The sequence below is a fragment of the Nyctereutes procyonoides genome, unplaced genomic scaffold, assembly GCF_905146905.1.
Source record: "Nyctereutes procyonoides isolate TBG_1078 unplaced genomic scaffold, NYPRO_anot_genome, whole genome shotgun sequence".
Classification (NCBI taxonomy): Eukaryota; Metazoa; Chordata; class Mammalia; order Carnivora; family Canidae; genus Nyctereutes; species Nyctereutes procyonoides.
In genome coordinates, this window is record NW_026575140.1 from 52558617 (window position 1) to 52571624 (window position 13008).

Here is a 13008-nt window from a genome sequence, read left to right on the forward strand (position 1 = left end):
CAACTCTGTGAAAGGTGAAATCATGCGGGAGCCCCTTATGCCAAGGTGTTTTAAAATGGAGCCAGGAGGCCCTTAAGGAGGTGGGCTTTTATGTATGTCCTCTCTGGGATGGAACCATGGACTTTTCAAGTTGGCAAAGGACTAGAATGTTCCAAGGACTCTTCAGGAATATCTGCAGCTTGCTGTAAAGACAGATTTGTGCTTAGTGATCCTGTTAGCACCTATAAAAAACAGAGGCCAGGAGGCTGTGGAGCAACCAGAAGCTTTTATTTGGGGTGTCAGGGATGGCAACCTGGAGATATGGAGGGAACCAAAACTTGAAGCCACGCTGAGTGGGGGGAGGGGGCAGGCTTAGAAAGGCAGGAACCACAAGGTTGCATAACTTGTTTTGAGGGAATTATGACCCCTTGGTGTGTGCTGACAGTATCTAATCCACGATTGGCTATTTACCCAGCAGGTGTTGTGTTCTCTCTATTTCAATCCAAAGTAGAAGGATGTGGTCTAGGACCTGGACCAGGTGCAACTGACAAGTTGCAATTGACAAAAGTCAAAAGTCAGGATATTTTGAGAATTGAAACAGGAGATGCGCACAAGCCTCCTTCTGCAGTGTCCTGCCCGCCCATATTCTGGATGGCTCCCAGCCATGCTCACTTCACGTTGGAATCTTCCTTCTCCCATAAACTATTCTGTTTAGCCAAGATTCCTTTTCTGCCACCAACACCAATCAAAATTATTTATGAACAATGTATATAAGGTATTCTCTTTGGCTTTAAAAATGCTTCACATGGGTTGCTCCCTGGATCTATGCCCCCCAATTGCAATACTGAGACCCCCCCCAAATAAAAGCCTTTGTTTTATTTCAGTTCTCTTTTCTCCATCAAAAACTAATTGTTCTTTACATATACTATTGATTGATTATTACTAAGAAGGAAAACCTACCTAAGCCAGACCTGACCACTAACTTATTTCCAGCGAAATCTATAATTGGGGTGGCTGGCTCAGTCGGTGGAGCGTGTGTAACTCTTGATCTTGGGGTTGTGAGTTTGAGCCCCATGTTGAGTGTAGAGATTACTAATTTTTTTAAGATTTATTTTTTACCTATAATCAAATTCTCATGCGAAAAGGGAGTTTTAAAAGCCCCATTGAGTTTTATTGTTATTAAAGAAGTGAGTTCTGTTAAGAAAATAACTTTGCAGAATTCAGGTCTGTAAACTAGGTAATGGCTTCCAAATAAAAGAAAATGTTACATACTTCCACAAAATGAGTGTTTGCTATTTGTTTGTTAATGAGAAATGATTTTTGTTCTCTCATTGCCTTACTCCCATCTCTATCATGAGCTCCTAAAGTCAAGTGTCAGAGTGAAGAGCAAGGATCTAGACTCTGATGCCAGGACAAGAATCCCATTGAAGTCTTTAGGGCCTCATTTGTAAAAGGAAGTTGAAAACACTCCCTTCATCAAAGGGTTGCTGAGAGGAGTCAATGAGCTAGTTCAGGCCTAGCACTTAGCACCTCGTCACCCTAAAGGGTCAGTAAATGTCATCAACATTATAGAAGTCAGAACTGATAAGTAGGTTTGGGGCAATCCAGCCCCTTTAACTATCAGCTGAGAGATCTAAGTTTCAAAGAACTGTTCCCATCCAGAGCCTGGACTTGCAATCACGTTTCTTTTCATGCTTAACTGGAAATATGCAGGTAAAACAGAAAGCAAGAGTTGTTTATTCTGCTTACTTTAAAGGCTGTCTTGAAAGAATTCCAGTACAAAGGCTTAAAATGTTATTCTCTTAGGAAACAGGAGACAGACAGACATCTTCATCAGGTCTATGGGACTGTGGGGTGCTGTCTCAGAAACCAGAAGTGCAGGGGATTTATATGGCCTCTGAGTATTACAGGCCCCTCTCCCTGCCCAGGGCTGGATTTACATTCTAGTGGGGATCCAAGTCCCAAAAGGCCTGCCCACCCAAAGTAAATCCTCCTGGGTGTTCACAGAGCCTGAGAACCACCGATTCTGATAAATAGTGCTGTTTCCTGAAGACCCTGATTAAGACATTGAAGCACCTCCTCAACACCACATGCCACAACCCGAAGCTAATTGAACGCCCGTAATTTATTACAAACTAATTAATTAAGTACCTAAGTTTATAATTCACTTTTTACAAATTTAGAGCAAAGCCCAAATTATGCCAGTATAAATATTGGTGTATTCTTGTTGTGCTTTTTCCAGCCAGAAGGAAGAGGAAGCATTACAGCTGGCAGGATGACTTCTCTCCTTCCTTCCTTCCTTCCTTCCTTCCTTCCTTCCTTCCTTCCTTCCTTCCTTCCTTCCTTCCTTCCTCTCTTTTCCATGCTTTTCCCTTTGCATCCCTTCTCCACACAAGAGCAAGAGTGATCTTAAAATGTAAATCAGGGACACTCCAGTGGGTCAGCGGTTGAGCATCTGCCTTTGGCTCAGGGTGTGATCCCGGGGTCCTGGGATCCAGTCCCAAATCGGGCTCTCGGCAGGGAGCCTGCTTCTCTCTCTGCCTGTCTCTCTCTCTCTCTCTCTCTCTCTCTCTCTCTCTCTCTCAGGAATAATAATTTTTTAAAAATGTAAATCGAATTGGAACACTGCATTAGTTTAAAATTCAGCAATGGCTCCCCATTCACTTAGAAGAACATTTCAGCCCTTTTCTGGCCCCATTCCTCTCTTCTCTCCAGCTGCACCCCTTCCCACTGTCCTCAATTTCTTAACTCTTCAACTCTCTTTCCCACCTGTGAAAATAAATGAAGAACAATCAATGAAAAGCAGCAGAAGCTATTTATTCAGAGCTCACTCTTGCAGGGCGAGGGGGTGCTGGTCAGCCATCATCACCTGAATTTTGGCAGAGACCCAAGGCAGGCAGAGGGGTGGGAAGGATCTGCAGTGGGGAAGAGAGGAGGCTTCAGGGGTGCCCTGTTGGCATGGGGAAGCTGTAGGTGGGCTCACTGAAAGTGGGGTATCCCATGTGGTGCGTCTTAAGGGCTCAGGTTTGGCTTTCTCCAGTTGGTCTTAAATTGGAAGTGGGGATAAACCTTAGAGAAGCTCTCAGTTATGAATCAGATTTGGGCCAATTGTTTTTGCTTGGCTTTGCTAGAGGTATTAAGTGGTCTGCTTTTCCTACAGGGCTAACTTACATGCCGCTGGTTCCTGGGTTAGTTTTTGTTGATACTGGTTTGTTCATATGTATATTCAGTCTCTCATACCTCAAGGCCTTCGCAACTACCTGCTTTACATAAAGCTCTCTTTCCTCATTGCTCATGACGTATTCTTTTTCCTCTTTCAGGTCGCAGACTAAATGTCACCTTCTCTGAGAGGCCCTCTCAGAGCGCCCTATCCAAAGTATAACCTGTATTTTCCTCTCTACCTTGTCCCCATTCCGCTGTTGTTTCTTGTAAGACATACCAACATTTGTAATTTCATTTGTTTCTTTAAAAAAAAAAAAGATTTTATTTATTTATTCATGAGAAACACATAGGCAGAGAGAGAAGCAGGCTCCCTGTGGGTTGGCCGATGCGGACCTAGATCCTAGGACCCCAGGATCATGACCTGGGCCAAAGGCAGACGCTCAACCACTGAGCTACTCAGGTGCCCCTATTTCATTTGTTTCTTTTCTTGATGTTTGTACCCCGATTAGGTTTGAAAATATGCCACCCCAAAATATATCATTTGGAGCTGAAGGTAATCTGAGTCAACTGATGTAGGAAGGGTTCTCTACCTTTTTTTTAATTTTTTTTTTAGTAGGCTCCACATCCAGCATGGAGCCCAACATGGGGCTTGAACTCAGGACCTGGAGATCAAGACCCAAGTCAAGATCAAGGGTCAGACGCTTAACCAACCAAGCCATCCAGGCACCCCATTTAATATAGTCCCTGGGATCCTGGACAGTAATAAAAGCAGACTGACCGGGAAAAAAAGCACATGATGTTTATTCATATTTCATGCATGGGAATTCACAGAAAACAAATGAAATTCAATGAAGTGGTTAGACTCGGGGCTCATATACCCTTAAAAAAAGAGGATGTATTTAAGTGGGGGGAGGGGCAGAGGGAGAGAACTTTCAAGCAGACTCCCCACTGAACGTGGAGCCCGACACAGGGCTTAATCTCACAATCCATGAGATAATGACCTGAGCTGAAACCAAGAGTCAGACGCTTAACCAACTGAGCCACCCAGGTGCCCCCCTCATATACCCTTTCAACAAAGGCAAGAGGATTTGAGCTCCAAGTGAAAATAAATTATAGGGAAGGGAATATGAAAACACATAGAAATCTAATGGAATATAAGGGTTGCTCTAGTAAATTCTATTTATGCAAACTCATTTTGGTGTCAAGTCCACATCCTTAATGATAAAATCTGCCTTTTGGGCAGCCCAGGTGGCTCAGCGGCTTAGCGCCGCCTTCAGTCCAGGGCCTGATCCTGGAGACCTGGGATCGAGTCCTGTGTCAGGCTCCCTGCAGGGAGCCTGCTTGTTCCTCTACCTGTGTCTCTGCCTCTCTCTCTCTCTGTCTCAAATGAATAAATAAATAAAATCTTAAAAAAATAAAATAAAATAAAAAAAGATACTTGGCTTGAAAAATGTACTATAAGTTATTTTCAAAAATCTGCTCTTTTCTGATATGGGGGGCAGGAGTGGTGGGGTGAAGTGTCTTACTCAAAGGGAGATTTACGCCCTGCTTTTTTTTTTTCTAAATATTTATTTATTTACTTATGATAGACTTAGAGAGAGAGAAAGAGAGGCAGAGACACAAGAGGAGGGAGAAGCAGGCTCCATGCCAGAAGCCCGATGTGGGACTTGATCCTGGGACTCCAGGACCGTGCCCTGGGCCAAAGGCAGGTGCCGAACCGCTGAGTCACCCAGGGATCCCCTATGCCCTGCTTTTACACACATAAGGAGCTTGCTTAATCTGTTGATTAAGCAAAACTAGATTAATAGCTCTGATGCAGAGTCCTGGTAGTAACTCAAAGTGGAGAAATAAGGAGAGAATATATCCTGGGTTTTAAGGATCAGGCTGAGCGATTTTTTTTTTTAATTTTTATTTATTTATGATAGTCACAGAGAGAGAGAGAGAGAGAGAGGCAGAGACACAGGCAGAGGGAGAAGCAGGCTCCATGCACCGGGAGCCTGACGTGGGATTCGATCCCGGGTCTCCAGGATCGCGCCCTGGGCCAAAGGCAGGCGCCAAACCGCTGCGCCACCCAGGGATCCCTTTTTTTTTTTTTTTTTTAATTTTTCAGGCTGAGCGATTTTAAGGAGACTTGCAAGGCAGAGAACAAGTTGGGATTTTAAGGAGATTTGCAAGGCAGAGAACAAGTTGGGATTTTAAGGAGACTTGCAAGGCAGAGAACAAGTTGAGAAGAAGCCGTGCCCAGTTTTTGGATTGGTGGGCACAGCAAAGGGAGGGATGTGAAGCAAGTCTTGATGAGCAAACTGTCATTATGGATAAGTATATAAGCACACAGTGTGGTTGATTCTCAGTGTTATCTTGCAAGAACAGATGTTCCTAGAGAAAGCAGCTTACTTTTGCTTGGTTTCTGTATTATTTAACTCAGGAATAAGAAACTATGTTGGCTTCAATTATCAGCGTAATTAAGTCAATTGGAAAAGTGTCCCAACAGTACTCTAGACACAAAACCTGGCCTGTGTTCGTAGATGTCCTTGATGAATTAATGGCCCCATTTTTCACCTTCTTGTATCCAAACCCTCTGCCCTGAAACTATGCACTGCCCTAACACTGGGTATGAGGCATTAATTCTACACCTCTGAGCTCAGCCATGTCACTTGCTTTGGCCATCGGAATCTTTGCAGATCCAATATAATAGCATCTTGAGAAGGTTTTGTGTGATTGGTTTTGCTCACTTTTGCTCTTCTACCATTATTCTAGGGAGGACATGCCCTGGCTAGCTTGTTCATACCTCGAGCAGGTGAAGCCTGTGTGGGGGAGCTGCTCTAGCTACGGGGCCTCCAACTAGCCAGCCTAGAAGAGAGCCTACAGCTGAGCCAGGAACAATTAATGAACCCAGATGAGGGCAGCAGAACTGCCCAGCTATGCCCAGTCCAGAACAGCTGAACCCTGCAGACTCTCAAGAAGTAACCATTTATTACTATTCACCAGTAGGGTGACATAGCTGTTGTTATACAGAAAGGTAATCCAGGAGGCCTCCATCAGGAAGGGATACAACTGAGACAGACATTGAGAGGAACCCCAGTCATGAGCTAGGGCAGCATCTGCAAAGATGCAGACATGAGCTAGCATGCAGTGCAAGCAGGAACCGAGTACTCATGTACTGTTGGAGATTAGGATCCAAAGTGAAGAGTAGGGACTTAGAGCTGATGAGGTAAATAAGGGCCACATTCATGAGATAGACCAATCACTGTCTCCCTACCTCAACCCATATTCACACAGCCTTGGTGCCCTGTTTGTTCTGCACCATTCTCCTGCTGTGCCCCAATCCTTGCTGGATGGATTGTCCATGGATCAAGCTCACTCACTCAAGACTGTGAACTGAGAAATACAAAGATGGGGGAACTGCTAGTCACAAAGATTGGTGGCTGCACACTAAGGTGATGGTCCATGAACTTACAACAGCCTCCTAAAGCTAGAAGATGTGGGTATTTCTGAGATCTGCACCCTTATAATCAAACTCCCTCTCACATGAACTTATTTTAACAGGTGTCTGTTTCTTGTAATCAAGATGTCCTGGATAAAAACAGGAACTGACACCAGGCAATTAAGTGGTGTGTTTAGCATCCAGCTCTGGGAGAGGTGGCGGAGCCAGTAAAGAGCCTTGCTTTGTCACATTGACTGAACCCATCATGTAAAGAGTCCCATCATGGCCAATTTCAAGCTCTCAATGTGACTTTTTGAAAGGTGGAGTTGGGAAGACACATGTGTAGCCAGCCTTGGTGAGCCAGCAAAACTAGTATATTTTAGCTCTAGCCTTCCTCAGGATATTTGGAACAAGTTATCTGGTGATTGGTTCTTGATGTTCCAACAGGAAAAAAGATGCTTGACCATGCCCTGGTAAGATAGCTGTCAGATTTGATCCGGTTGGTAGTGAAGTGAAATAGAGAGGCCAGGCAAAAGTTAGTCGAGGCAGGCTTTTAATGGATGTGCTCTTGGGCAAGGTTCCACGGTCCCGCAAGGGAGCGAAGCTGGGGAAGTTGCAGGGCTGGGGAAGCCGTGCCCAGGGGAGTACAAGCGGGCTTTTTAAGGGGAGGGGTGAGGGGTTGTGTGTCTGTACAAGGTGATAGGTATTAGGGCATGTTACTGGTGGAATTGGTATGGGGCAATAAATGCTTATGCCCTTATATGGGGGTTTGGGTAAGGTGCGGTTCCTGTTTCCAGCATAGGTCCTGTCTCCCCATGATGATGTGTCCTTGGGCGGTCTGCTGGTGGTGGGAAAGTTCTGAGGCAAGGATAACAAGATTGAGGGTCTGTCGCCATTTTGTTGGTGCCTCCCCATCCCCTTTGATCCCGCTGGCCCAACAATAGCCATGAGCTGAGCTGATAATTTGAGCTGAAGAAGTTAATGATGACATTGTTACTGAAACCAAGTTCAATAGCTCACCACTTGAAAGCCAACATTTGAGAGAGAACACAATTGTTGGGGGGAAGGAAAGAAGGTTGCTTTATTCAGGAGGCTGGCAACCTGGGGAGATGGCTGACTGATGTCCAATGATTATCTCCAAGGTTCTAGGTTAAGGAGCAGGATTTGTAAAGGGGAAATTCAGGTTAGGTGGTTATATGCATATTGATGAAAGGGGTAGGGAAACTTATGATCATTCATAAGGAAAGATGGAGTATGTGCATCAAGCAAACACATATGTAACATATGTCCCATGTTCACTTTGGGATGGAGACTTAACATCAGAACAAGGCAATATCTAGCCCCTCCTGATGTCAGGCGGTCACCTTAAGAGAAGAAGGGGCTATGTGTATGCTCCAAGAGCTGGTATAAACTGGATGGGGTCTTGAACTCCTTCTCTGGGAAGAAATGCAGGGCCTTGCTTTTTCTTAGGCTAGAATTGTATCAGTTGACCTTGAGTCCAGGCTTCTGCAGAGACAGCTAGTGGATTTGCTAGTGGGGTCCCTGAAAAGACACACTAGCTCATTAGGGAGAAACAGTTCTCTGAAAAAAATAGGCTTTAAATGTTCTGCTAGTTTCAACCTCAATAACCCAATGGGAACCTATTTCCCTTCCCCCTGAATTATGATCATCTGGGAAGTAAAGGGCTAGAAAATCTGATCCTGAGCTTCTTCCAGAAGCCTTCCCTGTGCACCGTCCTTACCTACTTTGACTTATCCTCTTGCTAGGATGCTGTTAGGGGCTCACTTGTGTCTCCCAAGATTCATATGTTGAAGTCCTAACCCATGCCCCAGAATGTGTCCTGATTGGAAATAGGATATTTATGTAGGTACTTAAAATGAAGTCGTTAGGTTGGGCCCTAATCCAATACAACTGATGTCCTCATAAAAAGGGGAAATTTGGAAGCAGATATGCACATGGGAAGAACACCATGTATGCATGGAGACAGAGATTGGGGAGATGCTTCTACAATCCAAGGAACACCAAAGATTGCCACCAAGACACTAGAGGCTGTGTGACAGAAGCCAGGATCAGATTCACCCTCATGGCTCTCAGAAGGAACCAGCCCTGCTGACACCTTGATCTTAAACTTCTAGCCTCCAGAACTATGAGACAATCCATTTGTGTTCTTCAAGCCTCACAAGTGTATGGTACCTTGGGACAGCAGTCCTAGCAACCTAATACAGATACCAAAGCATGAATGTAGGGTCTCTGGGCCTACAGAACACAATAAATATCCACAGAGATTTTATGAATGAATAAATGAATTGATAAATTAGAGAATGAGGTCCTTTTGTGACCCAAGTCATAGAATGTCTTTACAAGATTTATAAAGAATATATGATGTTGCCTCCTTTCCTTTGCGGGATCATTCCTTTCCTACTTATTGTGCTTCTGACAGGATGGAAATCATGGTACCCACTGCCCTCTCACAGGGACAAGTGTGTGACCCAGGTGAGTCAGTCAGGAGAACCACTGGCTCTAGGGACTCGTTCAGATCTGGGCATGTATCTCAGTCTGAGCCAAACAGGTTCCCACTAAGACTTCCCTGTTGGATGGAGTTCAGTGAGAGAGTCTGATTCTTGTCTCAAGGATCTTAATGTAGGAAAAATGGGCAATCGGTAGCCACCTACTCTAGGTGTGTGCAGGTCAACCACCCTAAGATAGGGCAACTGGCTAGTACACACTGGGAAGCATTGTCCAAGGAGAGAGAACAGGAAAGAGGCTGAGGGGAAATAGATATAACGTTGGAGCCTCTGGTCTTTATGGGGCCCAGGCCAGATCAACCACTGCTTCCTGCTTGTAAAAGTCAATAAATCCCTGTTTTCTGCTTGGGCTAGTTTATTTTACATTCCTGTCACTTGCAGGCAAAAGTGAATACTGGAGAATTCAATGTCAGAGCTTTTAAGAGCAGCTGTCTGTCCATAGACCGTATGTATCTATCACTGTACCTTTCTTAGTAAATCATTTCAGAAAAACACAGTATACCTGAGTTACCAACATTTTTTTTTCCTTCCAGCTAGTCTCATTCCACATGTGGTTCAAATGACACAGACACATTCCATGGTCCGGCGCCACACATTTTGTTTCAACCTTTGCTGTCATTTAACTAAGTGTCACACATTGAGATTCATGCAGATTGGTGGCTGGCGCCAAATAGTTCTAGAAAATAGAAGAAAACCCACTATCACCACCCTTCTTTGCCCTTCTTCCCATTGAACATCAGCACCTCTTCTAAATATACATGAAAGAATTCTGATTTTAAGAATGTCTCAAAGGGGCCACCTCAAGACATAGGGGATCTCGGGATTCGGTGCCCCTGTCTCCTGGTCAACCAGAGAAGGTCTTCTTCGAATCACTTTATATATTGGAATATAGAATTACTTAATACATGAAATATATTATATTAAAAAAAAAAACTGCTAAAAAGGTTAATAAACCAATGGGTAGACACTCAAGAACTCAGGTTAGTGTCCCCAGCCCAGCATCTTCTGCCCATGTGCCAGCAGAGTACTGTGATTATGAGTCTGACACAGGTAGTGGGGCAGGGACAACACTGTGCTGGCTCAGAGCATGGCATGCCTAATGAATCCCAGCTCTGCTAAGAACTAATTACGTGACCCCAATTGGACAAGTTACACAAGTATTTTGGCTCACTAGGCTGTCAGATGGGGAAAAATTATAGTGCCGCCTCCCTCATAAGATCATCCTAAGCACTGAATTCCTCTAAATGTAGAAAGCCTTGACAACGGTGCCCAGCACACACAAAACCTGAGAGAAATCCAGAACATCCGGGGTGGTGGTCAGCCTCTCACACTCCACCAATAGCCACTCCGCACACACAGTGTGTTGGAAGAAGGACAGTAAGATAGGGTGTTGGGAAAACCAGAAGGAATGTCCATTGCGTACATCTGCAGTTGTATAGCATGGACAGGGTGACTCATTCCTCTGCACACATTTTCCATTTAAAAAAAAAAAAAAGAAAGGAAGGAAGAAAGACTCCGGCACCATCCGGTGCATCTGTCCCCTGGGTTTTGCATGGAGAATGGCTAGCAATGACTAATCTAATATCAGAGGTAGCTTGACAGCCAAGGACTTAATTTATGAAGTGTTTAGTACATTCCTGACAAAAATCGGCTCCAAGATATGGACACACGTTCATTCATGCCTTATGGTTCCCAGCTGCAGGGCTGCAGCCATAAACACTCCTTGTTGAGAGGTTGGTGGAGGCTGCGAGTGGATTTCCAGGAATGGCTATTGCTTCAGAGAGGGCCAGAGAGCAGGAGCCGGGGGGGGACACCCAGGCAGCCCCCTGGCCCAGGCAGGAGGAGGCTTGAGGATTGGGTCTTACCTGTGAGAAGGGGTTCCTCAGGTTGGCCATCTCTGGAATCCAGAGTCTGGAACTCACTTTGTAAACAGGAATGCCTGCAAGGACTAGGAATACAAGGGGTGAATTTGTATAACAAAAGGTGTCAACTATTTAACAGGGAGGGAAAAACGTATCTTGAGAGCAATTTGGGATGGAGCCTCCTTCCGGCTGAGAATAGGCTGTTTCAGGGGGGAAATGTTAGTTTGAATTACCCAAATCAAAAATCACTGTTGAGCATCTGGTGAAAGAACAAGTAAATGAATGGATTTGTAAAAGTTGCTCTTTGCAGGGAGAATGGAGTGTTGTGGAAAGCATCCTGGCCTGGGAATGAGAATGTAGGGATAGTAGGCTTGTGGATGGCATGTCCTTGTTTTGTGATGTAGGTCAAACTATTTGCCACCCGCCATCCTCTGTGTCCTTTTTTTTTTAATAATAAATTTATTTTTTTATTGGTGTTCAATTTGCCAACATACAGAATAACACCCAGTGCTCATCCCGTCAAGTGTCCCCCTCAGTGCCCGTCACCCAGTCACCCCCACCCCCCGCCCTCCTCCCCTTCCACCACCCCTAGTTCGTTTCCCAGAGTTAGGAGTCTTTATGTTCTGTCTCCCGTTCTGATATTTCCCACACATTTTTTCTCCCTTCCCTTATATTCCCTTTCACTATTATTCATATTCCCCAAATGAATGAGAACATACACTGTTTGTCCTTCTCCGATTGACTTACTTCACTCAGCATAATACCCTCCAGTTCCATCCACGTTGAAGCAAATGGTGGGTATTTGTCGTTTCTAATGGCTGAGGAATATTCCATTGTATACATAAACCACATCTTCTTCATCCATTCATCTTTCGATGGCATCCTCTGTGTCCTTAACCACAGAAGAGAACAATGTGTTCTGCCTGCATCACGGGGTGGTTACTCAGCTCAAACAAGACACTGTGTGGAAGCACGTGGTCAACTGGAAAGCCAAATTCAAACATTAGGGGATGTGATGCAAGTGAATGGTGCCATCCTGTGGCTGTGGGAAGTTCTGTGTCCCCTGATGGCAGAGACCAAAATGCGGCCGGGGGAGGGGGGGGGACAATAATGGTGGACCCCAGATCAAGTTTAAGGAAATGTTCATAAATTGTTTTAATAATGAAATGTAAGAAATCTACTGGCTTGGCGGGTATCAAGTGGGCATCTGAATTATAAGAACTGTGGATGGATGGTGGAGAGAGAGCTTGTCAGGCTATTATTAAATTTCCCTTTGCTTTTCACCTTGCTGTGTTTTGTTTGTTTCTTTTTTCCCTGACTCTTGATAAGGTTCTGTTGAGCCCCCCCCCCCGCCCCTTTTTCTTACTGGCAGACATCTTGGTTGTATTGGAGAATTTACACAAGGATATGAGACATATTTTTTAAAAAAGAAAAAGTGTCTTAGTTTAGGTCCCTCCTAAGTAGAGCCTGAGACAAGGCTTTGGGCACAATTCATTTGGGTGTGATTCTGGGAGGCTCTGTGAGGATGTGTGGAGAGCATGACTGGGAAGAAAACCCAAGTACTTGATCCAGTGTGTCGCCATCCATGGTGAGTGACCAGGTCTCAATCCTCTCAGGGACCTATTAAAGGCTGAAAGAAAGGTACCTCAAAACTGTCCATTCAGGAGGCAAGGAGGTTGGGCCATTTCACTACCTTATAGCAATCTGTCTGCTTTGGTGACTCTCCTAACAATTCACTCCCTGGTGCTTCTGGTCAGCTCCAGCACAGGCTAAGAACACACCAGAGTGAGATAAAACCCTTGGGCAGAGAGAGGCAAAGCCTTAAGAAGGAAGACTTAAGGTATACAAGAACCGTCCCCTGAAGGTACAGATGGAGGTGTGGTTATTTGTAGAGTGGGCCAAAGTCTGTGGGCAGGGCTGAACAGAGTGTATCACACCAAGGAAGCAATCTGGGGGAAATAGTCATAAAATTATCATTATCAGTGGTATGGAGAACCTCATAATAACAGCTGACCCCATCTATAACTTTAATGGTTCTGTAGAACGTGGAACCTAA

General features: G+C 44.8%; 1 long non-coding RNA gene across 1 annotated transcript; it reads right to left on the minus strand.

The window, feature by feature from the left end:
* Nucleotides 1–9547: 9547 nt before the first annotated feature.
* On the minus strand, nt 9548–11767 carry LOC129496592 (uncharacterized). The gene is made up of 3 exons (XR_008661820.1): nt 11700–11767; nt 10956–11038; nt 9548–9766 (listed from the first exon to the last, which is right to left on the minus strand). It is a non-coding gene; the product is annotated as an uncharacterized LOC129496592 (long non-coding RNA).
* Nucleotides 11768–13008: the final 1241 nt, after the last annotated feature.